General features: G+C 35.6%; 2 pseudogenes; one reads left to right on the top strand and one right to left on the bottom strand.

The window, feature by feature from the left end:
* The first annotated feature begins 15,401 nt into the window (after positions 1 to 15,401).
* On the top strand, positions 15,402 to 18,219 carry LOC133290609 (phosphatidylinositol/phosphatidylcholine transfer protein SFH3-like; annotated as a pseudogene).
* Positions 18,220 to 18,228: 9 nt separating this feature from the next.
* LOC133290608 (phosphatidylinositol/phosphatidylcholine transfer protein SFH3-like) lies at positions 18,229 to 24,095 on the bottom strand (annotated as a pseudogene).
* Positions 24,096 to 24,724: the final 629 nt, after the last annotated feature.

Raw genomic sequence — 24,724 nt, 5'->3', positions numbered from 1 at the left:
CCTCCTAAACATACTCCACCATTAGAGCACTTAGAAGCTTCATGAACACAAATCTCCAACTATGAGCCGCGGCCTTGAGGAGGGATTTTCGCAAAATATAGCTGGATTCAAGGCTTGCCACTAGTGCCAATGTGTTTAGAAGGTGTTTTCCAACAAATTTCAACTCAAGAATCACTTGATTTGGTGGAGAAATGGTGTAGTTATGGTGAATTGAAATTTCCAAAGCCATTTTTTTGCACAATGATGAAGGGCTGCGGGTTTGGAGAAGAAGGAGGGAGGAAGATGATGATGTAATGGTGGCTTTGCCATGTGGCAAGGTTCACTTAAGTAGGGTAGGTCCCACCGCCACCTCACACGATTTCAAACTCATTTGAATTCCCCTCTGATTCCACTAAACGTCCATAAATTCAAAAATTATTTAGAAACTTTAATTTTTAACGTTAACCATTCTCCCTTAATTATACTTTATCAAATGAATTCGGAGTTTTTCGGTCATTCGGAGAAAACACTGTTTTAAGCTATTGCGCGCGCCGTTGGTACGCTTCCCCAAAATGACTTAATTCCATCAGATTTTATCAAAAATCATATTTCCTAACTCAATAAACCATTTATAACTCATATTTGAAACCTAGAGCTCAAAATTCAACTGGCAAGTTTTACGGTGCAATCGTACCGCGGTATTTTTACCCGCGAAAAACATTATTCACTGATTTTTCTGAAACTTGCCTATCCACTCAATTTTTCGTTCTGGATCCATTTCCAGGGTTGTTTTTAACATCTGAGACCTTCTACTCAATTTTTATCTTCCTAGGGTTGCGTGTTGGCTAATTACCGTTTTTCCCTTTCTTTGTATTTTGGCCTAATCTTTAGGATTTTCACTGAATCTCCACTTAATTACATACTTAATAGTTTAAACACTTAATTTAAAATTGTGAGGTGTTATAGATTTTGTTTTAGGAATGAGGCTCTCCCATCTAGTTTCAAGGTTGTTAGTACAAGGAGTTGATTCATTTTCGATTTTATGTTTTCTAATTTATGTATAAAGTGTGAACAACCATTTCATGCAATTTGTATGAGATATCCATTTCATGCAATTTGTATAAAGTGTAAAGTGTGAACAACCATTTCATGCAATTTGTATGATAACCAATTTATGTTTTCTAATTTATGTATAAAGTGTAAACAACCATTTCATGCAAACTTTATGATAACCAATTTCATTTAACAGTTGTGAGGATGTTTACATCAATAATGCCTTCTTTTGTCCATTATTTGTAATAGGCAGAGGAGGATATCTTATTCTTCCCTCGAGGAGCTTATTTTAGTGATTTCTATGTTTGCAACAATATGGTGTCACAGTTTTGTAAGTGCAAAGTGAGTCATCACGCTCTGCCTGTACATATTCTTAGAATATTCATTTTAGATTGATCTTGATCTCCTTAATATATTTTTTATCTTACTAGTTTTTTGCCTTGTCAATTACCTCAGATAAAGGTGATTCGGCATAGCAAGTCACAAGTTCCCTTTTAGAGATATTATAAATGGTTTTGTTATTCATCATTTGTCACCGTACAAAGGAATGTGGATATTACAAAATAACACCCTATCGTAACAGCAACAACTTAAAGTAGCAACTAAGATAAACATTGACCAGATTTGATAATAATAACATCCTCCAACAGTTCTCTATATTTTGTGTGTCGAATGTTGTATACAAAGGACTCGTTGCAATTTCTTCAATGAATTCCACTGCACTTATTCCCAATCATAATTTCGGTGTGGCTAAGTAGCATCCCCTTAAATCAGTTGCAGAAAATGTACCTATAAGCTTCCTGCATATTCCCTGTAACAAGTGGCACAAATTTTTCCATTATGTCAACAAGGGTTAAATTGCACTATGATTAAAATTTTATAAACAACAGTATTTTGTATGATTTGATAATCACAGCAACTAATGTTGATAGCAAATAGTATTCATATGAATTTTAAATGCACAAACCGTGGTACCATGAGAGGGGCCAGTAAACCATTGAAAAGCCCGTGAACATGTATATCATATATGTTAAGGATTGACATCATAAGCCTGTGCAGATGAGATGTGTTGCTTGTAACTTTAACTCTTCTGATCAGCTCTGATAGTAGTACTTCCATGAGCTGCAAGTTGTTCTTGTTGAGCAATTGCTTTGAACACCTCCATAAATGTAGCAGATCGAGATGTTGTATAAAAGGAAGAAACAGTCAATCAACCTCGTAAATGGATTAATTATATTTTAAACAATGTCTACATTATGTAAACTGAACAACCACAATATCTATTTGGTATTTTTCTTAAGTAATTGCTCAATAAACTGATATTTCTTAGTACCAAGGTCACGGTGATTGAGACAAATACAACATTTAGAAAGAAATTATTACAGGTAAAAATAGTTAGTCCAGAAAACTCAGGTTTGCATGATAGCAAAATTACAACTTGATCAGCAATTCAGAGATATATAATCAAACAAACTGTTTATCACTAAAATATGAAACATTATAATAATCTCTCCTTAATTATTAAAAAAAAAAACAATTTCCAAATTGTGCTAATGCGTGACGTCAGCTAATAGTTACAGGGGAACAGAGTTGCGCAAAGAACAGTTTCAGATAAAATCACTTCACCCCCATAATACATTCCAATCAAACTCAACATAAAGATACAATTTTTCATCTGTCAGTAAGAGAAATCAATACCCATTACTTGTGCATACGGTAGTGAGACATCCCAATAATATGTTCTATCAAATTCAACCTCAAGATAGAATTTTTCATCACCCCAACAAGTCAATAACCCAATTGAAATAAAAATCACTGACCCAATGACAAAAACCCAAAAAAAAAGTTATTTACGTTCAATCAACAAAACCATACTTTCATTGTCATCAATAAAAAAAATGAGCTAGTGAGAGAAGAAGAAGAGAAACTCACATGAGTATGGCCGAAAGTGAGAGAAACACAACCTAGGATATGTAGTAGGACGTGGCAAATGAGTGAATGAAGGTGAAGCTATGAAACTATAGGAAGCAGGGTGTTTGTGGAAAGAGATGAAATTAAGGTGTTTGGTGAACCCCTTTAATGACCTAGTCATTTAGGTGGAAGAGGCCGATGCAGATTCCGACAGAGAGGAAGGGGAAGAGCTGTGGGGTTGCGGTGGTGGGTGTGTTGTGGGAGAATGTGTTTTGGGGATAGTGCAGCGAAAAAGAATTTAGGATAAAAAAGGATGTCACGTGCTCACTAAAGTACATTTAAGTCGTGGCCGTTGGATTAAAGTACATTGGACGGTTCAGATGGGGTGTAAGATTTAAGATTAAAAATCTTACACCGTAAGATGATCTTATCACATATATATTTATATATATATATATATATATATATATATATATATATATATAAATATATATAAATCTTTTGTGGAAATAACATTTTCAAGCATTGATTTTCATTCATATAACAGTTATAGTTTATTGAGTCATATTAATTATTGATGAGAAGTAATACTTCTAAATCTTATACCGAAATAAATATATGTATATATAAATTAAGGAAAATAGATGTATCGTGTTGTAAGAAATTTGTTGTGTCATGCTATAGACACAACCAATGTGGACCCCACAACTTAAAAAAAAAGTGATGGGGTCCACATTGATTGTGTCTATAGCATGACACAACCAATTTCCTACAACATGATACATCTATTTCCCATCAGTTAAACCAATTCCATATTTTTCCGAATATCACATGGCACAAATAAAAGAAGTAATGGCCTATACAGGTGAAGAAGGGCCTATATAGCTAATAAAGAAATATTACACACACAAAATATACTAAAGAAATAAAATAAAAGAACTAAAGAAGTCTGTGAACCCTATCAGTGGAGGGAGAATATTGAAGTACAAGAAAAGCTGTATAAAGAAATAAGCTAGCTGTTTTGGTGTCGTAGTGTCGTACGTACCTGTTATGATCTGAAAAATTGATATGTTCAATCAGAGATTGGTTTGTTAATATAGGATCTGTTTGCCCTCCCTTAGGTACCTATAAGGAAGGTACCCTAGAGATCAGCGGATCATTGTGCACAATAATATATACGACATAGTTAAGGCATGGAGTGTGTGCACAGTGACAAGCTAAGAGAGAGGGTTTTGAGTGTGTGTACCTTATTGGTTTAACCCCTTATTTATAGATGGGTTACCTAGCAGAAGTGGACTTTTGGACCTCTTAAGAGTATTGGGGGACCAATTGTTGATCCATTGCTGCCGTAGTAGGATTAGTATAATTAAGGAATATTTTCTTAATTCTCTCTCAACTGTTAGCCCTATTTGGACCTAGAATATAGGTCCATAACAGTACCCAATCTATTATATACAAATAATTAAACGAAAATAGGGAACTCTCCGCATTTTATTATGGACTTGCAAGTGAGAGAGAGAAAAAAGAAGAAAAATAATCTCAATTAATTTTTATGGAAGTAGAGAGTGAGAAGGTGAGGGAAAGAAAGAGAAATTATCCTAATTTTATGCGACGTACAAAATTCCTTAAGGATTGGCCGGTGTTAATATTTTTCTAATTACGCTATATCTATTTTAAAACTCGAGACCACAAAGAAGATAACAAAAGATACCACGTTTTCTAGTGTTATAGAGAGTACAGACCAAAGCTAATACAAAATCTTATGATTATTCCTTATTACGCAGGCATAACGTGAACTGGATCCAAACTTTTGTGCTTCAGTAAATGGTCACCGCTAGGGGTATAAATGGGCCAGGCTAAGCTGGGCTTTGACCTTTCTGGCCTAAGTCTACGTAAAAAAATATTTAGCCTATCTGGCCTATTGGCCTACTAAAGACTTTATTTATAGGCCAAGTCTGACCTATTTTTAAAAATTAGAGAGCCTTATATGGAGTACAGGCCTTGTAGGCCTCCTTAGTGAAACATTTTTAAAAAAATTTAAAAATATTTTTAACAATTTTTAAAATATTCACTTGACATTACGAGTCATTAACGTGTTCATAAATTGCTGTATTTTTTTCCATGAGATATAAATTTCACTAGTGAGCATTAAAAATTTTACAATAGTAAAAAAAATAACTATAAAATTATACTGAGCAAAGTTCCATTCATGCAAGCACTAGTACATCTCATAATTCATAAAAAATGACAAACAAGAAAGAGTCAACATAATACCCCAGCTCTATAATGTATATCATATACCCTAAAATAAATATATTATATTATTTTATTTTAAAAAATTAAATAGGCCAGCCTACAAGGTTTTAGGCCAGACTTGACAAAATTGGCCTATGGCCTACTTGTTAAAAAGGCTTTCTTATAAGCTTAAGCCTACTCAACTTTTCAACGTAGGTCGGGCTAGGCCAGGCTCAACATAAGTCGGGCTGTAGGCTAGGTCAGGCCAGTCTGACCCATTTACACCCCTAGTCACCGCCCACTTGCCATTCTCGTGGAACAATTCCATAAAGCGGAATCAACTTGTCTTCTTGTCTACGGCACATATCAACTTGTTCATCACACAATAAGTTGAAATAACGAAAAATCAAATAAAATTATAATTACTATTAAATTTAAAATTTTATATATTATTATTTAATGATGTGTTATCACATCATTTAAATACATGAGCTAGCAAAATTATTAAATAATATAATAACACATCCGTAGATGATGGTTAAAATTTGGTTTACAATAGCATTATATTAATACAGTAATTATAAAGAAAAACTTTAATCCAAAGTCTTAAGATGTTGTGTGATGACATTTTTAATAGTTTAGATTATTCTCTAAACACTCTCTCACACAAGAGCCCTTTAGGCTTGAAGTGTGGATATTACACAAGTTTAATTTTTGGTTTACCTTGTGCTTATTCAATTCTACTATAAAGTGAGAGGGGGTGAGGGTCAAACTTATGATCTTATAAAGAACCAGTTTATCCCAAAATCTTAGGGCTCGTTTGGTGCACCTGATAGGGAGAATAGGATAGGATAAGTTATTCTATATTGCCTTTATCAATTGTTTGGTATGCCAAGAGAATTGGTTTTTCTTATCCTACCCAAAGCCGAATTAGTTATCCCATGGAGGGCTTGGGTTAGAAAGTGATAGGATAGGATAAAGAAATTTTTATATTTATTTTCCCCAGTACATCCTTGGGGACGTGACAAACCCTTCTCCTCTACCATCGTCTTCTATGCTCAACCCAAAACGGAAACATCATCATGAGTTCAGAGCTCAACCACACAACTTCTCTTCTCAACCCAAGACGGAAACATCATCATGAGTTCAGAGCTCAACCACACAACTTCTCTTCTCAACCATTTGACATACATCTCTCAGCCACTGCGAGGTGAACCATCAAGGTATGTGGCTGTGCATTTTTTAAAACTTTATTTATGGGTTGTGAGTATGTTTAGAATTAGAAGATTACACAAATCACTAAGAAAAATGAAGATGATGTTGTTTGAGTTCTAATAATTTATGGTCGTAAATCGAAAATATATCATTCACAAAGTGGTAGTTTTGTTTGGCCCTAGGGGATTACATATCTTCCGTTGAGCGAGGTATCGGAGTTCGAAGGCGTGCAATTTATACATTCACCTTAACCTCAGGTATGCTTCCCCTTCTTTATCTACATCAATTCAATCACATACTTCCTTGTTCCTTCAATCTAAACTTGTTTTACCTGTACCATCATAGCGTCAACTGATGGGTTTACCAAATGGAGAATCAGAAGCTGTTTTGTACACTTGCATATCAATTGTTTGATCAAAGTTGCTAATGAAAATTTTATCTATGTTCATTCCTTTTCAATAAGAAACGGGTTCATTGTTAGGCCTATATCTATAACCCTCTTCCCCTTCTAATTTAATATAGGATATCAACATGAGATGTTGAAAGCTATAAAAACAACTCAAGAGAAAAAATTTATGACGTATCTTCTTTTTGAAATTATAACTACTTATATGACAAAAATTATAACATTTTAGTCACAACTAACGGTTTTTATAAGTTTTGAGAGGAGCGATCACTAATTATATGATCAAAAATTAAAAAACAATGCTTAAACTTTAAAGTTCGCACAAATTTGAAGGAGAAGATCGCCTCCTAACTACTCCTTCGTTTCACCACTAATTATTATAGCTATTAGCTAAGTAATAAAACAATTGAGAACGAGAAAAGATAAGAATAGCCCCGGAGTTACAGCATCTCGCATGTTTTTTTAATCTATTACCAAGCACATGACATTTCATGGATGATGGTAATCATGGTATATTAATATGTTATAAGCTAGGCTTTGCACGTGAGGTAAGCTATTTTACATGTTCACAATACTTGTTTAGACTTTGGCCTCTTATATGTTGGGTATGACTCATATTTCGCATACTGATAAGGGATCTTATTGGCGGGATCAGCAGAAAGGTAACTTAGCCCATTAATAATTGTTGTGGACCTCCGATTTATTATAATTTTATTTTTTTAATAGTTTGGCCTTGAGCCCATGAATAGTTGTTATTAAATCCTATTTATATTTTCTTGTAAACCGAGTGAGTTGTAATGAATAACAGTGAGATGAATATAGTACAGACAAGCTGGACGTAGCTTGCATTGGGTGAACCAGGGTAAATCATCATGTCAATTTTCTCTCCCTTTCTCTTTTCATTTTCGGTGTTGTGCGATTATCGATTTCAAACATTACAAGTATATGGCCTAATAGAAAATAGATGGTATTATCGCACAATACATGATACATATAGTATGATACGATTTGGAAGTCGAACGATACAAATCGACAACCTGTATCAAAATTGGTTCAGACCATAAATTCCACGATCATGCAATTTATATCATATCCCAATTTGTGATTCAAAATTGATTTGCGATTTCAAATTTGAATTGAAAGGACAATCCAATCCAATCTGATTTATGATTCAAATTCAAAAACTAATTTGAAAAGTATTTATTAATTTGATAAGTTACATATTTTGTTACTTGGATTTATATAATATTATATATCTTTAACTATTTTTTAGGAAAGAAAGTTCATTACATGAAAATCGTTAAATTTCTATTATTTTTTCTATCATGAACATGAGAATAGTATGTTCCAGTTTCTCTTCTTCCAACAGTTTCACAACCTTCTTTCTAAATGTGAGGAATGATTCATTAATTATTCCTTCTCCAAACTGTGCTTTCATTTAAGTTTCAGTAGTAGCTCTCACTTATTTGGTTATGATATTGGATTTGATAAATGTATTTGAAACAAAGTCATCATTACCAAAGTACCAAAAAAAATAAAAATAAACTTGAAAAAGGGTATTCTAATATATTATAGAATTGTAAATAATCTGTACAAAGGGTTCTCTATTTATAGAGAATATTTGACCTAATTTTAACCTAATGGGTTTGGCCCAATACAACAAATAAATGACTAAATAATAACTAAATAATTATTATTTACAACACTCCCCCTCAAGCTGAGGAATAGATATTTATCATTCCCATCTTGCTAGTAAGTTCTTGAAATCTGTCTGAAGGAAGCCCCTTTGTTAATAGATCAGTTAATTGACGCCCAGTGGGAATGTATGGAGTGGTAATCAACCCGCTATCAAGTTTCTCTTTGATGAAATGGCGGTCAACCTCAATATGTATAGTCCGATCATGTTGGACTGGATTATGAGCTATACAAATAGCGGACTTATTATCACATAGCAGCTTCATAGGTCCCTCACATTTTATTTTGAGATCATCAAGTACAATTTTCAGCCACAGTAACTCACAAATGCCCTGAGCCATAGCTCGAAATTCAGCTTCTGCACTTGATCTGGCAACCACATCTTGTTTCTTACTTCTCCATGTCACCAAGTTACCGCAAAGAAACATTCAATAACCAGTGGTAGAACGACGGTCAGTCACGGATCCAGCATAATCAGCATCTGTGTAGACTTCTAAAGATAGATTGCCATCACGTCGGAATAACAATCCTTTACCAGGAGTACCTTTAAGATACTGAAGAATTCTCTCTACTGCCTGCATGTGTTTTTCTTTTGCATCGTGCATAAACTGACTGACAACACTAACAGCATAAGCTAGGTCTAGTCTAGTATGGGCCAGATATATCAATTTCCCAACTAGCCGTTGATATTGTCCTTTATCAACTGGAGGACTCTCTTCTTCATAGCCCATCTTGTGATTCTGCTCAATAGGAGTATTAGAGGGTTTACACCTGAGCTTTCCTGCTTCTTTGAGAAGATCAAGAACATATTTCCTCTGGCTGATAAAAATTCCTTTGCTTGAATGAGTTACTTCTATCCCTAGGAAATATCTCAGTTTCCCAAGGTCTTTGATTTCAAACTCAGAGGCAAGCCGTGTTTGCAGAATCTGTCTCTCCATAAAATCATCACCTGTGATAATAATATCATCAACATATACAAGGAGCACAGTAAGCTTCCCATTTTGGTAGTGCTTGAAGAAAAGAGTGTGATCTCCTTGGCTCTGTCTGTATCCTAAGGTCATCATAACCTTAGTAAATCTTCCAAACCAAGCACGAGGTGACTGCTTCAATCCATACAAGGCCTTTTTTAATCTACAAACTTTATTTTTCCCCTTCACAGAATCAAAACCAGGCGGGATTTCCATGTAGACTTCTTCTAACTCACCATTGAGGAAAGCATTTTTCACATCAAATTGATTTATATCCCAATTGTAATGGGCAGCAAGGGATAACAAGATTCTCACTGTATTCATCTTTGCAACTGGAGCAAAGGTTTCTTCATAATCAATGCCATAGGTTTGAGTGTAACCTTTGGCCACTAATCGAGCCTTATATCTCTCAAGAGTGCCATCATAATTATATTTCAGGGCATAAACCCATCTGCACCCTACTGCTTTCTTTCCGTTGGGTCTATCAATAACCTCCCATGTTTTATTTTTCTCCAAAGCATTCATCTCCTCTTACATGGCTTGAGCCCAATTCCTATCTTTCAAGGCTTCATGTACTGATTTTGGGATTGCAATAGAATCTAGTGCTGAAACAAAGCTTTTGTGCTGCACAGAAAGATTAGCAGAGGAAACAAAGTGGGAGATAGGGTATTGAGTACAAGAGGAACAAGTTTTCTTGTGACAAGATCTTTTTCCTTTTCTAAGAGCAATAGGTAAGTCATCAGATGTAGAAGCAATGGGTAAGTCATTAGAGATATCAGAAGAAATAGACAAATCATGAGAGGAAATAATATTAGAATCAGAAACAGGAGATTCAGGAGACTCAGAAGAAATAGGAGATTCAGGACTTACCAGTGGTTCAGACGATTGAGGTTGCTGGTGAGACAGTATGGGTTGTATCTCAGGTGTATTTGAAGGTTCTGACACACCAGGAGCAGACACACTAGGAAGAGAGAAGATTGATCCAGACTCAAAGAAGGAAGGGGACGAGTCTTCTGAAGAACTATTCTCCCCCTGACGATAAGGACCCAAGAAATAAGATTCAGATTCTTGAAAGGTGACATCCATAGAAACAAAAAATTTCCGACTTGGCGGATGATAACACTTGTACCCTTTTTTATAAGGGTTATAACCAAAAAAGACACACTTAAGAGCCCTAGGATCCAACTTACTCCGATGTTGTTTATGAACATGGACAAAGGCAACACATCTAAACACTCTTGGTGGAAGGCTCTGCAATATGGGAACAGAAGGAAAGAAGGAAGTCATGGAATGAATAGGACTGATATTGTTAAGGACCCGTAAAGGTAAACGGTTGATCAAAAAAGTTGCAGCTAATACTGCTTCTCCCCGATAAGAACTAGGAACAGATGTCTGGAAAAGTAGTGCTCTAGCAACTTCAAGAAGGTGACGATTTTTCCTTTCAGCAACCCCGTTTTGTTGAGGGGTATCTACACATGTGAGCTCATGAATCATACCTCTGTCTGAAATGAATTGTGATAGGCGTTGATTGACGTACTCAGTACCATTATCAGATCTGAGTCTTTTAATACCCTTACCAAACTGAGTCTCAACCATGTGATGAAACCGAATAAATATCTCTGGTACTTCAGACTTGTCTTTCATCAAGTATATCCATGTTATCCGAGTACAATCGTCAATAAAAGAAACAAACCACCTTGCACCTGAAACACTGTGCACTTTAGAAGGGCCCCAAACATCAGAATGGATAAGAGAAAAAGGTTCCCTGCTTTTAATAGTGCTAGAAGGAAATGGCACTCGATGGTGTTTTGCAAATTCACAAACATCACAATGAAAGGTCTCAACCGACTTATTGAGAAACAGAGAGGGGAACATAGACTTCAAAAGACTAAATGGTGGATGCCCGAGATGCTTGTGATGGAGCCAAATCATAGACTCTGCAGTAGAAGGATGACGTGTCATTAATAACTGATTTTTGCTAGCATGGTCTGGAAGGAGATGATACAACCCATCCTGTTCATTAGCAACTCCAATTGTCTTCTTCGTGGTAAGATCCTGAATAAGACAATGAGAAGGAAAAAATGTGATAGAACAATTCAAATCAGTTGTAAGTTTTTGAGTAGAGATAAGATTAGTAGAAAGCTGAGGAACATAAAGAACATTTTTAAGAAACAAGGAAGGTTGAATTTGAATGTTACCAGAACCAATAACTGATTTATGGGATCCATCAGCTACGGATATAGTATGACTACCAACAGTAGGATGATAAGAACAAAACAACTCAGTACGACAAGCCATATGATCAGTTGCACCAGAATCCAAAATCCATGAGGTTTTAAAATCAGTGCAAGAAGCAAGAAGAGATATAGAACGTGTGCTCTTACCAGATAAGATCGAAGAACTATCATGCTCGGCCATTCTTTAACAAAAAAGTTAACAACCAGCGATAAAATCAACCAAACAGAATATAAAATGACCTCTGATCAGAAAAATAATTACAGATCCAGACAGAAGACAAGAAGACGAGAAGAATGGTGGTGGTCCGGTCCAAAAACACGGCCGCACGCGCCTCCACGCGCCGGAGAAAGGAGCTGCGCGTGGGATTCACTCGCCGGGAAAGGGGCGGCGCGTGAGAGCGCGTGGATGGGCTTCGTCGGCTGAGATTTTTCTGGTGTGGTCGTCCGGTGAGCGCGCACCTGTCTGTGGATGGTCGCGGTTGAAAAGTCGCCGGAAAGTGGTCCAAACGGTGAAGACAGATCTGATTGGAGGCGGTCGGAGGTGTTTCGGTCGTTTGTGGCGGAGGAACAGTGCGTAGAATGATAGATCGGAGGAAAAATAAGGTCAACAATGGTCCCCTTGGTCCAAAAGGTCCCCGGAAAAATTTTCCGGTGGCGGCTGATGGCGGCAAGAGACAAAGAAATTAGGGTTTTGTTAAAAAAAAGGTAATATGTGCGGAAGCAAAGCCCTCAGATCGAGAGCTCTGATACCAACTTGAAAAAGGATATTCTAATATATTATAGAATTGTAAATAATCTGTACAAAGGGTTCTCTATTTATAGAGAATATTTGACCTAATTTTAACCTAATGGGCTTGGCCCAATACAACAAATAAATGACTAAATAATAACTAAATAATTATTATTTACAACAAATAAAAACCATTGTTACCATCCCCCTAACCTGAATTGAGAGTCTTCTAGCTTTTGAATAGTGAAAGACCCTTGTGCCTCAATCAATTGTTTAACTTTTTTTTTTGGTACACTGTTGTTTAACTTTCTCTGTTGAAGGACAATATCTTGACATTTTAACGGAGTCCAATTTCGCGTCGTCAATCAAAGTCTGCAGTAATATGAACAGCGAGATTGTCCTGTGATATTCTTGGTCACGTTAGATCTGCATGTCTATACAATGTGTTGTTGGAATTCATGTCCCATTGTCCTTTAGAGGTGACTTTATAGGGATTCCTTAAATTCATAGATGGGTTGTGGGGGCTCACACCAAAACTATTTAGGTAACGTGGTTTCATTGTTTTCGTTGGTTAATGGCTTCTCCCACCAGCTTTGTACTCGTTAATTATTTCACTCAGTAATCTCCCAAATCCAAAAAACGAATTGGCAAGCATATTCTAGGACATAACCAAACAAGCATAAACAACCTCATCAAAATGTAAGAAAACATGAAGAGGAACAAAGATAAAAAACAGCCAACTCAAAGAGACAGCCAATCTTTAATTTAAAGTTTTTGATCCCTCAAAAGTATCTATGAGCCAATACATCCGAAGAAAAGAAAATGCACCTAACCTAAATCACTTTACAGTCATAACATGTGGACCTAAAAGATTTCCACTAGCAATATATATGACTATTGAAGTCTGTTCAACGAGTTGTTCGTAATTTGTACACAGATCTAACATAATCCTCCAATGATTGTGCTTGAAACAATGAAATACAAGGCTTCCGCATCGAACACTACAAAAAAACAGACATTTAGCGGCGGTTCATTTTTGGGATACGCAACGGTTACAACTGCCCCTAATTGCAAAAATGAATTTAGCGACGGTTTTAACCGTCGCGTATACCAAAAATGAACCGCCGCAAATTGCCTATTTTTTTGTAGTGGAATAACAGCATATGAAACACTGAAAAAGAAAATGTGCAAATCAAGTGACTTGGTTTCAATTAAAAAAATGCACTACAAGAAAAAACCTAAGCATTCTCATAAAATTCTCTGAAGCAGAATCATTAATAATGTATTTTTTGGGCACGTTTGTAAAACTCAACAAAATAACTAGGTGTGATGAAATTGGTGTCGAATTTTTTATGTTTGGTAGCTGTGCAAATTTTGAATCTTACCAAATCAGTTTTTAAGTCAAAACTTGTTTCAAAAGAAATCCAAAACAAAGTTTAGAAACTACCCCATAATTATTTAAATCAATTGTTTCCTTTTTCTCTTCAACTTTTTATCAATTTTAAAGACTCACAAGTTTTACTAAATAACATTTAATGCTAAACTAGTTCAAGACCAAATTTCGTACAAAATAAGAATTATTTTAAATCAATTCAAAATTTCAAATTTATATAGATTTATGAAACTAATTATGAAACCTACAAATTTCTGAACCTGTCATTTAGTTCGCCATACAGCCCCTAAGGTGACAAGATGATACCAAATTAGAAGCGATCTAGCAAAGCACTTTAGCATACAAGCTGACCATGGTTCTACAGCTTATAGACCATAATAAAACACCAAAACACATTCTATATATCTCCTTTACGTAAATAATAATGATTTTATAATATCCAGCGGAGTTCAATATATAAAATTAAATCGGATACTTGCCTCTTTTTAAAAAGCAGACACAACCTGAAGATGGGACTGAGAATCTCCTAGATGTTAAACAGCCATCTTCATCTCAATCTTCTGGTGAGGATCATAGCCTATGAGCTTGAAATCAGCAGCCCCAAAAGAATCTATATCTTTCTTCTTTGGATTTATCTTCAAAGACCGCATTGAAATTAAGGTAGTGAACAAGGAAACAAATTGTAAGGGGTGCTAAACGGTAAAAGTTTTATAGCAAAGTACATTAAAGCAAATTATTTCCTTGAACATTACAGATACTAGAAAAGGTTTTGGTAGGTTATGTAGCTGCTCCCGCAAAGGCATCAGATGATTGCGGTAAAGATGCACATCCCCTATAACATGGATAAAATCACCTGGACTAAGTTCTGACAAGAAAAAAAACAATATAATGATTGGTCACTCTATTTTTAAATTACTTTTTTAAGCTGTATTCTTCTATAGTGATACTATCAAACCAATAAACTTTTGAACCCTGAACCCACCTACACCAACCTACAATGGTTAAACAAAAACTTTTTGATAAACTTCTGAAAACAACTTTACCCAAAAAAAAAAGCTATAAAAATGATGAAGAGTGCATTATATGAAAGAATACTACCAAGAAAAAACAACAGAAAGATAAAGGCTTTGGCCTCTTGTACGCATAAGTTTTTCAGTTACTAAAAAAGAATATATAGAACTGAATCAACCTCCTCGCAAGACTGATGTCCCAAAAAAAGGGATTTAAAGAGATAAACTTTCTGGGATCAATCTCAGTTTAACCAACAAAAGTAAATCAGGCTTGGGTTGAGCTCAACACATGCACAAGCCTGATTATTACCCCCTGACCCCTAAACACAAAAGTAACCGCAGCATAATATTAAATATTAGAGAACCACCACATATTAATTTGCTTAAAACCATTTACAACCAAATGAAATGGCTTACATCATCTCTTATTCCACCAAAAAAACTCAATATTTAAGAAGATATGTACATACAACTACATATTTTTAAGTCTATAGCAAATGCTTTAATAATTTGCATACCACAAACATGAGCAATCATGCATGTCAAAAGGGCATAAAATGTAATATTAAATGGCACGCCCAGGCCCATGTCAGCAGATCGCTGATACATTTGACATGATAACTCCCCATTTGCTACATAGAACTGCAAAAGATAAAATTAAAAGGCTTGGGTCGCTAAAGAAGGCGGCAATCAATGCCTCAACTAAGCTCAGGCATTCCTTTACCAAAAAGGGGCAAAAACATAGCAGGGTTATGTCTCTTTCTATTGCGGATGAAATTGATGCTGAAGAGTTACAGGCAGTCGATGCTTTTGGCCAAGCACTGATCTTGGAAGACCTATTACCCTCAAAATATGATGATCATCATGTGATGCTAAGGTAACCCTTTTAAGTTTTAACATAGTCTTTTGGTCACTATTTATTTATAGTTGTAGCATGAGTAACTTCGCTTAATGCCTTAATTGATGATCTTCCATATTCTTGAGAGCAAGGGAGTTTGACCTTGAGAAAACAAAACAAATGTGGGCAGATATGCTTAAGTGGAGGACATAATTTGGTGTTGACACTATCATGGAGGTAATCGTGTGGAAAATATAAGAATAACCCTTTATATATTTTGTGGTGTTCTTCAGCTAATCATAAATTTTTTGTGTTGTTTAGGATTTTGAATTCGAGGAAATTGATGAAGTTCTAAAATACTACCCACAAGGGCATCATGGAGTTGATAAGGATGGACGACCTATTTACATTGAAAGATTGGGTCAGGTTGACTGTAACAAGCTTATGCAAGTAACAACTATGGAACGTTATCTCAAGTACCATGTTAGAGAGTTTGAGAGGACCTTCGCCGTTAAGATGCCTGCTTGTTCAATCACAGCAAAGAAGCACATTGACCAAAGCACAACTATTTTGGATGTGTAAGAAGTGGTGCGTATAAAATTCTAACCCTATATTTTAGTTCTTAAGTCTATCTTGCCCAATGAGAAACCAATAAAAGGAAAGAAATATTGTAACACATTAGATGATAGTCACTATAGATTTAAAGAGGCAATGTCCAATTCCAATTATACTAGTGGATATCATATCAATTTTTATAAATGTTTTTCATATTGAAAGAAGTTTAACACAATTGCTGACTAGCATGCTTGGTCAGGGTCTTAAAAATATGAACAAAGCTGCAAGGGATCTCCTCAGCGACTTCAGAAGATTTTTGGTGACAACTATCCTGAGGTACTTGATAATCTACTTATGCATGGCAATAGTTTAAATAGCCTTTTAAATTTACCCTAACTGAGTTTTCCTTTGCATGCAGATCCTGGACCGTATGTTCATCATCAATGCTGGTTTGTGATTTAGGCTCTTGTGGAATACCGTTAAGCCATTCCTTGATCGCAAGACCACTTCAAAAAGCCAGGTAAGCATTTTTAGTCTACTTATCAATTTGAACCAAGGTGGATTTTCAGTTAAGTAGGGGCAATAAACATATTAATGTTTTGTTTACCAGGTCCTAGGTAACAAATACCAGATCAAGTTGCTTGAAATCATTGATGCCAGGTTAAATTTATCTCCTTCTTCATTGAAGTGCTTTTTATTCTCTTCATGACCAAATTCATTATTTATAATTATGTTGTTCCATTATGGCACTGACATTACTCCTTAAGACGATAAATAACACCTTGTCTACGGTATTTAACAGTGAACTTCCAGAGTTATTGGGCGGTACTTGTACTTGTGCAGATAAAGGTGGTTGTATGTTTTCTGACAAGAGACCGTGGAATGACCCAGACATCTTGAAGGTAGTTTACTGCTGAAATATCAATTTCTTTAGTAATATAATATAGCAAATGAAAACAATAAAGTATTTCCTCTGGATGAATTAGATGGTTCAGAATGGCGAGGGAAAATGCAAGGGAAAAACCTTATCCGGCATTGAGGATGAAACATCACTTCAAAAGACAGTCAGTTTCCTAAACTGTTAACAATTTCAGAGAGCAAAGCTTTGTCCTGAAACTTTTCTCTGTATGTATTTGACAAAATATTTGATTAATATTCTTTTTTTGTATTTTTGCCTATAATATTAAGGGTTACCAAAAATCATTTCCAGAGACACATGATGTGCAATGTTTGTCGCCAAAAGTAAGTTTCCTAGGCTTCAATCAGGTGTTGTTCCCGTCCTATGTATTATTTCTTTCAAAAAATAGTTTTGAGGAAACTGCTTAGTTTATCTAGTCATGTTGTTCGCTGTGTCTGTAAACTTGAGGTCATATGAATTCTCCCATTTTCTACTTCTGTTTCTGAGAACATATATATTGCAGGTCGAAAAACAATGTAATGTGTATCAGTATGACGCATTTGTCCCAGTGCTTGACGAGCCAGTCGATTCAGCTTGGAAGAAATCAGTACAAAATGATAAATATGCACCTTCTCAAGGTATTAGGTACTTCTATTTGATTGTTCTTTCATCTTATAAGTAACATATATTACATGGTCAACAGGAAAACACTGCTCATAACCATTGGAACAACATAATCAGCATTTTTACTCATTGACAAGGAATAAACATATCACAATATGGTTTTGTTAAAATTCTAAATTTATTTTCCTTGCATGCAGATTGTTTCCCTACCCATAATAACAAGAAATCTGATGGGTTTAACAATCAATTTGTTGGTGGAATCATAGCCTTAGTAATGGGAATTGTAACCATGATTCGTATGACGAGTAACATACCAAGGAAAATAACTGAAGCAACACTCTATAGCAGCCAAGTATATTATGATGGGACTACGATGAAAGCTCCTGCAATTTCAAGCAAGGAATACATGACAACGATGAAAGCACTTGCAATTTCAAGCAATGAATACATGAAAATGATGAAGCCCAAATAATGATGGCAATCAAGTATCAAGGAAAAACAGTAATACCTTTTTGGTTGCAGCCAACTCTTGTTCGAGAGTACTGACCCTGTTTAGAGCATCATTTAGCATTTCCTCCTTTTCGGGTGGCATGACAGGTCTCATGTTGAGAACAGTCATTTTAACATCTAGTTCAGCCATCCGCTTCATCATTGTCATGTATTCATTGTTTGAAATTGCAGGTGCTTTCATCGTAGTCCCATCATAATATACTTGTCTGCTACAGAGTGCTGCTTCAGTTATTTTCCTTGGCAAGTTACATGTTATACGGATCATGGTTACAATTCCCATTACTAAGGTCATACGGATCATGGTTACAATTACCATTATTGCAATGGCAGAGAATGTTGTTATATGCGGAAGTATGGCTTCTACATTGGAACTTTTAGTTGCTTCTCATTACTGTCTGTCAATTGAGAAGCCATACTTCCACATATAACAACATTCTCTGCCATTGCAATAATGGTAATTGTAACCATGATCCGTATGGCCTTAGTAATGGGAATTGTAACCATGATCCGTATGACATGTAACTTGCCAAGGAAAATAACTGAAGCAGCGCTCTGTAGCAGACAAGTATATTATGATGGGACTACGATGAAAGCACCTGCAATTTCAAGCAAGGAATACACGACAATGATGAAAGCTCCTGCAATTTCAAGCAATGAATACATGACAATGATGAAGCAGATGGCTGAACTAGAAGAGAAAATGATTGTTCTCAACATGAGACCTGTCATGCCACTCGAAAAAGAGGAAATGCTAAATAATGCTCTAAACAGGGTCAGTACTTTTGAACAAGAGTTGGCTGCAACCAAAAAGGTATTATTGTTTTTCCTTGATACTTGATTGCCATCATTATTTGGGCTTCATCATTGTCATGTATTCATTGCTTGAAATTGCAAGTGCTTTCATCGTTGTCATGTATTCCTTGCTTGAAATTGCAGGTGCTTTCATCGTAGTCCCATCATAATATACTTGGCTACTATAGAGTGCTGCTTCAGTTATTTTCCTTGGCATGTTACTCGTCATACGGATCATGGTTACAATTCCTATTACTAAGGCCATGATTCCACCAACAAATTGATTGTTAAACCCATCAGAATTCTTGCTATTATGGGTAGGGAAACAATCTGCATGCAAGGAAAATAAATTTAGAATTTTAACAAAACCATATTGTGATATGTTTATTCCTTGTCAGTGAGCAAAAATGCTGATTATGTTGTTCAAATTGTTATGAGCAGTGTTTTACTGCTGACCATGTAATATATGTTACTTATAAGATGAAAGAACAATCAAATAGAAGTACCTAATACCTTGAGAAGCTGCATATTTATCATTTTGTACTGATTTCTTCCAAGATGAATCAACTGGCTCGTCAAGCACTAGGACAAATGCGTCATACTGATACACATTATATTGCTTTTTGACCTGCAATATATATGTTCTCAGAAACAGAAGTAGAAAATGGGAGAATTCATATGACCTCAAGTTTACAGACACAGCGAACAACATGACTAGATAAACTAAGCAGTTTCCTCAAAACTATTTTTTGAAAGAAATAATACATAGGACGGGAACAACACCTGATTGAAGCCTAGGAAACTTACTTTTGGCGACAAACATTGCACATCATGTGTCTCTGGAAATGATTTTTGGTAACCCTTAATATTATAGGTAAAAAAACAAAAAAAGAATATTAATCAAATATTTTGTCAAATACATACAGAGAAAAGTTTCAGGACAAAGCTTTGCTCTCTGAAATTGTTAATAGTTTAGGAAACCGACTGTCTTTTGAAGTGATGTTTCATCCTCAATGCCGGATAAGGTTTTTCCCTTGCATTTTCCCTCGCCATTCTGAACCATCTAATTCATCCATAGGAAATACTTTATTGTTTTCATTTGCTATATTATATTACTAAAGAAATTGATATTTCAACAGTAACTACCTTCAAGATGTCTGGGTCATTCCATGGTCCCTTGTCAGAAAACATACAACCACCTTTATCTGCACAAGTACAAGTACCGCCCAAGAACTCTGGAAGTTCACTGTTAAATACCGTAGACAAGGTGTTATTTATAGTCTTAAGGAGTAATTGAAAGTTCGAAATGGCCTTGAAGGCCGATGCATGCAAGAGGGAAAAACAAAATTTTTCTTTGCGGAATATACATGCACATCAAGATCATGCTTTAGGAAAGCATGATGTTACCTTGTTCGTGAAATCACCAGATGATCAAGGCCGGTCTGAAGGGTTCAGACCCTCTAACGTTGATCCACACCACCCACTTGTCTAGGTGCAAGAACTCCTTCTTGTGAAGCCACCGTATGATCACCCCAAAGAGGCTTGCTAGGCGCTTTATGTGTGAAGATGGAGGCTAGGTGAAAGTGTTTGAAAAAGTGAAGCTCTCAATGTGAAAGCTTCACAAGTGGCGCAGGAGAGAGGAGAGAATAGGCTAGGTTTTCAGAAAAACCCTTGGAGGAACAACTGAACTCTTAGGAACATAAGAGGAGAGTATTTAAAATAAAATACCAATCAGATTTTTCTCCTAAAAATCTGATCATTAGGCACCAGATAGGAGAGAGAGAAGTGGAGTTGTTTTATTTCAAAAATTGCTAACAGGCTCCTAGAATATTCTCTTGAGAATTGGTTCAAAACCTATTCAAAATTCTGATCAGAAATCTTCATAAGATCAGTTATATATAGCCCAAAAAGGTGACCAGATACATCTGAGTAATTGCATTCAAATTTGAATCAACTCACTCAGATTTTCTCCTAACTGACTGAAACTTCTGGAGCTGATTTTGATGAGCAAATCTTGCTCACCAACAACCCAAATCAGCGCCATATATGGCCTTGGATCTTGTCCAAAAGATTCTCTCATGATACTAGTGATTTGTTCCAACAAGATCTCATCTTATCGTTTTGTTATGAAACAACCTTTCATAGGCAATTCAAATTCAAATTCAAATTCAAATATTTGAATTCAAACATTCAAATATTCAAATGTTCAAACATTCAAATTCAAAATTCAAATTCAAAATTCAAATTTTCAAATTTCAAAATTCAAATTTCATAATTCGAATTCAAAATCCAAATTTCAAATTTCAAATTTCAAAATTCAAATTCAAAATTCCAATTTCGAAATTCAAATTCAAAATTCAAAATTTCAAAATTCAAATTTCGAATTCCAAAATTCAAAATTTAAATGTTTGATAATTAATTTAACTAATTAAACTAATTAGTAATGTCTTGGACTATCCAAGCCCATTACAATGAACCATGCGCCCTCCACCCCTTTAGGTGGAGTTCCAAACAACTTCTTGGGCTAATAACTATTATTAGGCCCAATACCTTTAATGCTAGAGCATCTAGACAATTAGGTGTTTGTGTGTGACCCATTTGGTCTAACTTAGCCACTGACATAAATGGGCTTGGGCCCAATAAGCCCACAACCCATCTAATGACAACACAGAGCACTAGCAATGCTTTGTTGCCCCAGAACTAGTTAGATTAATGATTTGATCATCGTATTAAACATATTTGGTTGCCGTACATATCTCCTTTCGTCTCGGTTACCTTCCCATAAAACCTAGGGTAAGGAAGCGTATCAACCCCTGTGGTTTAGGGTAAGCTTTATTCGAAATTAGGGAATCTTCAATTTACAGACTCTAAAGGCAGATCATCTCATGATCTCTTTTACTATGCATAGATTCCCGAGTCCCTGTAAATGTCATCCCGATTTCTCCGGTTTACAGATAACCTAATCTCTCACAGAGATTTGACGAATTCCTTCAGCTTATCACCCTAGCCCTGTGTTCTTTGAGGACAAGCCCAACAGTATACCTATGAGTCTCCATGTTTCAGGCAGACGAGGTGCACAATCAAAGCATGCCTTCTAGAACACAATCTAGGTAATAACTTCTGGTCTTAGGAAAGACATACCCAAATATAAAGAGACTACTCTAATGATACTCTCTGTGAGAGTTCCTCATAGAGTCTCTTTGTGGTTCCGTTCAGTGCGAGCTATACCCTTATAGGTCCACCCACGACTTTAGCTAAGACATCTCCATATCTGTAGCACATGAGGTCTATACCTTGTATCCATATACAAATAGATAAGTCGTGCTAGTCTTACCCGAGATTACTGACCCCATTCTCAGTATCTCTAGACTAGGAACATAAAATTAGGAATGAACATCCGGTATTCTTGAATCCTCATGATTGTGATCTCATCACAGATACTCAAGAGATACCTATTTTATTCCACGGGGTTTATCAAGTTATTCATAATATATATTAATATTAATATCGAGACATAATTATGAAACAAGATAAAGAGTGCTTTTATTTATTTGCGACAATATTAAAAAGGTCTACATCTCTGTCCTTATTTAATCATAAGATTGTCTCTAGGACACCCAAATACTAACAGTAATGTCAGTGCTATGATGGAACAACATAATTATAAATCAATGAATTTGGTCATGAAGAGAAAAAAAAGCACTTCAATGAAGAAGGAGATAAATTTAACCTGGCATCAATGATTTCAAGCAACTTGATCTGGTATTTGTTACCTAGGACCTGGTGAACAAAACATTAATATGTTTATTACCCCTACTTAACTGAAAATCCACCTTGGTTCAAATTGATAAGTAGACTAAAAATGCTTACCTGGATTTTTGAGGTGGTCTTGCGATCAAGGAATGGCTTAACGGTATTCCACAAGAGCCTAAATCCAGAACCAGCATTGATGATGAACATACGGTCCAAGATCTGCATGCAAAGGAAAACTCAGTTAGGGTAAATTTAAAAGGTTATTTAAACTATTTCCATGCATAAGTAGATTAACAAGTACCTCAGGATAGTTGTCACCAAAAATCTTCTAAAGCCGCTGAGGAGATCCCTTGCAGCTTTGTTCATACTTTTAAGACCCTGACCAAGCATGCTAGTCAGCAATTGTGTGAAACTTCTTTCAATATGAAAAACATTTATAACAATTGATATGATATCCACTAGTATAATTGGAATTGGACATTGCCTCTTTAAATCTATAGTGACTATCATCTAATGTGTTACAATATTTCTTTCCTTTTATTGGTTTCTCATTGGGCAAGATAGATTGAAGAACTAAAATATAGGGTTAGAATTTTATACGCACCACTCCTTGAACATCCAAAATAGTTGTGCTTTGGTCAATGTGCTTCTTTGCTGTGATTGAACAAGCAGGCATCTTAACAGGGAAGGTCCTCTCAAACTCTCTAACATGGTACTTGAGATAACGTTCCATAGTTGTTACTTGCATAAGCTTGTTACAGTCAACCTGACCCAATCTTTCAATGTAAACAGGTCGTCTATCCTTATCAACTCCATGATGCCCTTGTGGGTAGTATTTTAGAACTTCATCAATTTCCTCGAATTCAAAATCCTAAACAGCACAAAAAGTTTATGATTAGCTGAAGAACACCACAAAATATATAAATGGTTATTCTTATATTTTCCACATGATTACCTCATTGATAGTGTCAGCACCAAATTCCGTCCTCCACATAAGCATATCTGCCCACATTTGTTTTGTTTTCTCAAGGTCAAACTCCCTTGCTCTCAAGAATCTGAGAGATCATCAATTAAGGCATTAAGCGAAGTTACTCATGATACAACTATAAATAAATAGTGACCAAAAGACTATGTTAAAACTTAAAAGGGTTACCTTAGCATCATATGATGATCATTATATTTTGAGGGTAATAGGTCTTCCAAGATCAGTGCTTGGCCAAAAGCATCGACTGCCTGTAACTCTTCAGCATCAATTTCATCCGCAATAGAAAGAGACATAACCCTGCTGTGTTTTTGCCCCTTCTTGGTAAAGGAATGCCTGAGCTTAGTTGAGGCATTGATTGCCGCCTTCTTTAGCGACCCAAGCCTTTTAATTTTATCTTTTGCAGCTCTATGTAGCAAATGGGGAGTTATCATGTCAAATGTATTAGCGATTTGCTGACATGGGCCTGGGAGTTCCATTTAATATTACATCTTATGCCCTTTTGACATGCATGATTGCTCATGTTTGTGGTATGCAAATTATTAAAGCATTTGCTATAGAGTTAAAAATATGTAGTTGTATATACATATCTTCTTAAATCTTGAGTTTTTTTGTGTGGAATAAGAGATGATATATGCCATTTCATTTGGTTGTAAATGGTTTTAAGCAAATTAATAGGTGGTGGTTCTCTAATATTTAATATTATGCTACGGTTACTTTTGTGTTCAGGGGCCAGGGGGTAATAATGAGGCTTGTGCATGTGCTGAGCTCAGCCCAAGCCTGATTTAGTTTTGTTGGTTAAACTTGTTAAGAATAAACGTTAAATGTTGGTTTAGTTTTTAATGGGTTTAATTAAGCAGTCAGTTTAATTTTTAACGGTTTTAAATTTGTCAGTTATGGATAGTTTATGAGTCATAAGTTTAGCATTTAGTTTTAGGAA

Source organism: Gastrolobium bilobum, unplaced genomic scaffold, assembly GCF_033153095.1.
Source record: "Gastrolobium bilobum isolate Gb01-03AN ecotype WA unplaced genomic scaffold, APGP_CSIRO_Gbil_v1 utg30032, whole genome shotgun sequence".
Classification (NCBI taxonomy): Eukaryota; Viridiplantae; Streptophyta; class Magnoliopsida; order Fabales; family Fabaceae; genus Gastrolobium; species Gastrolobium bilobum.
This window is presented reverse-complemented; position numbering and strand designations above follow the sequence as displayed.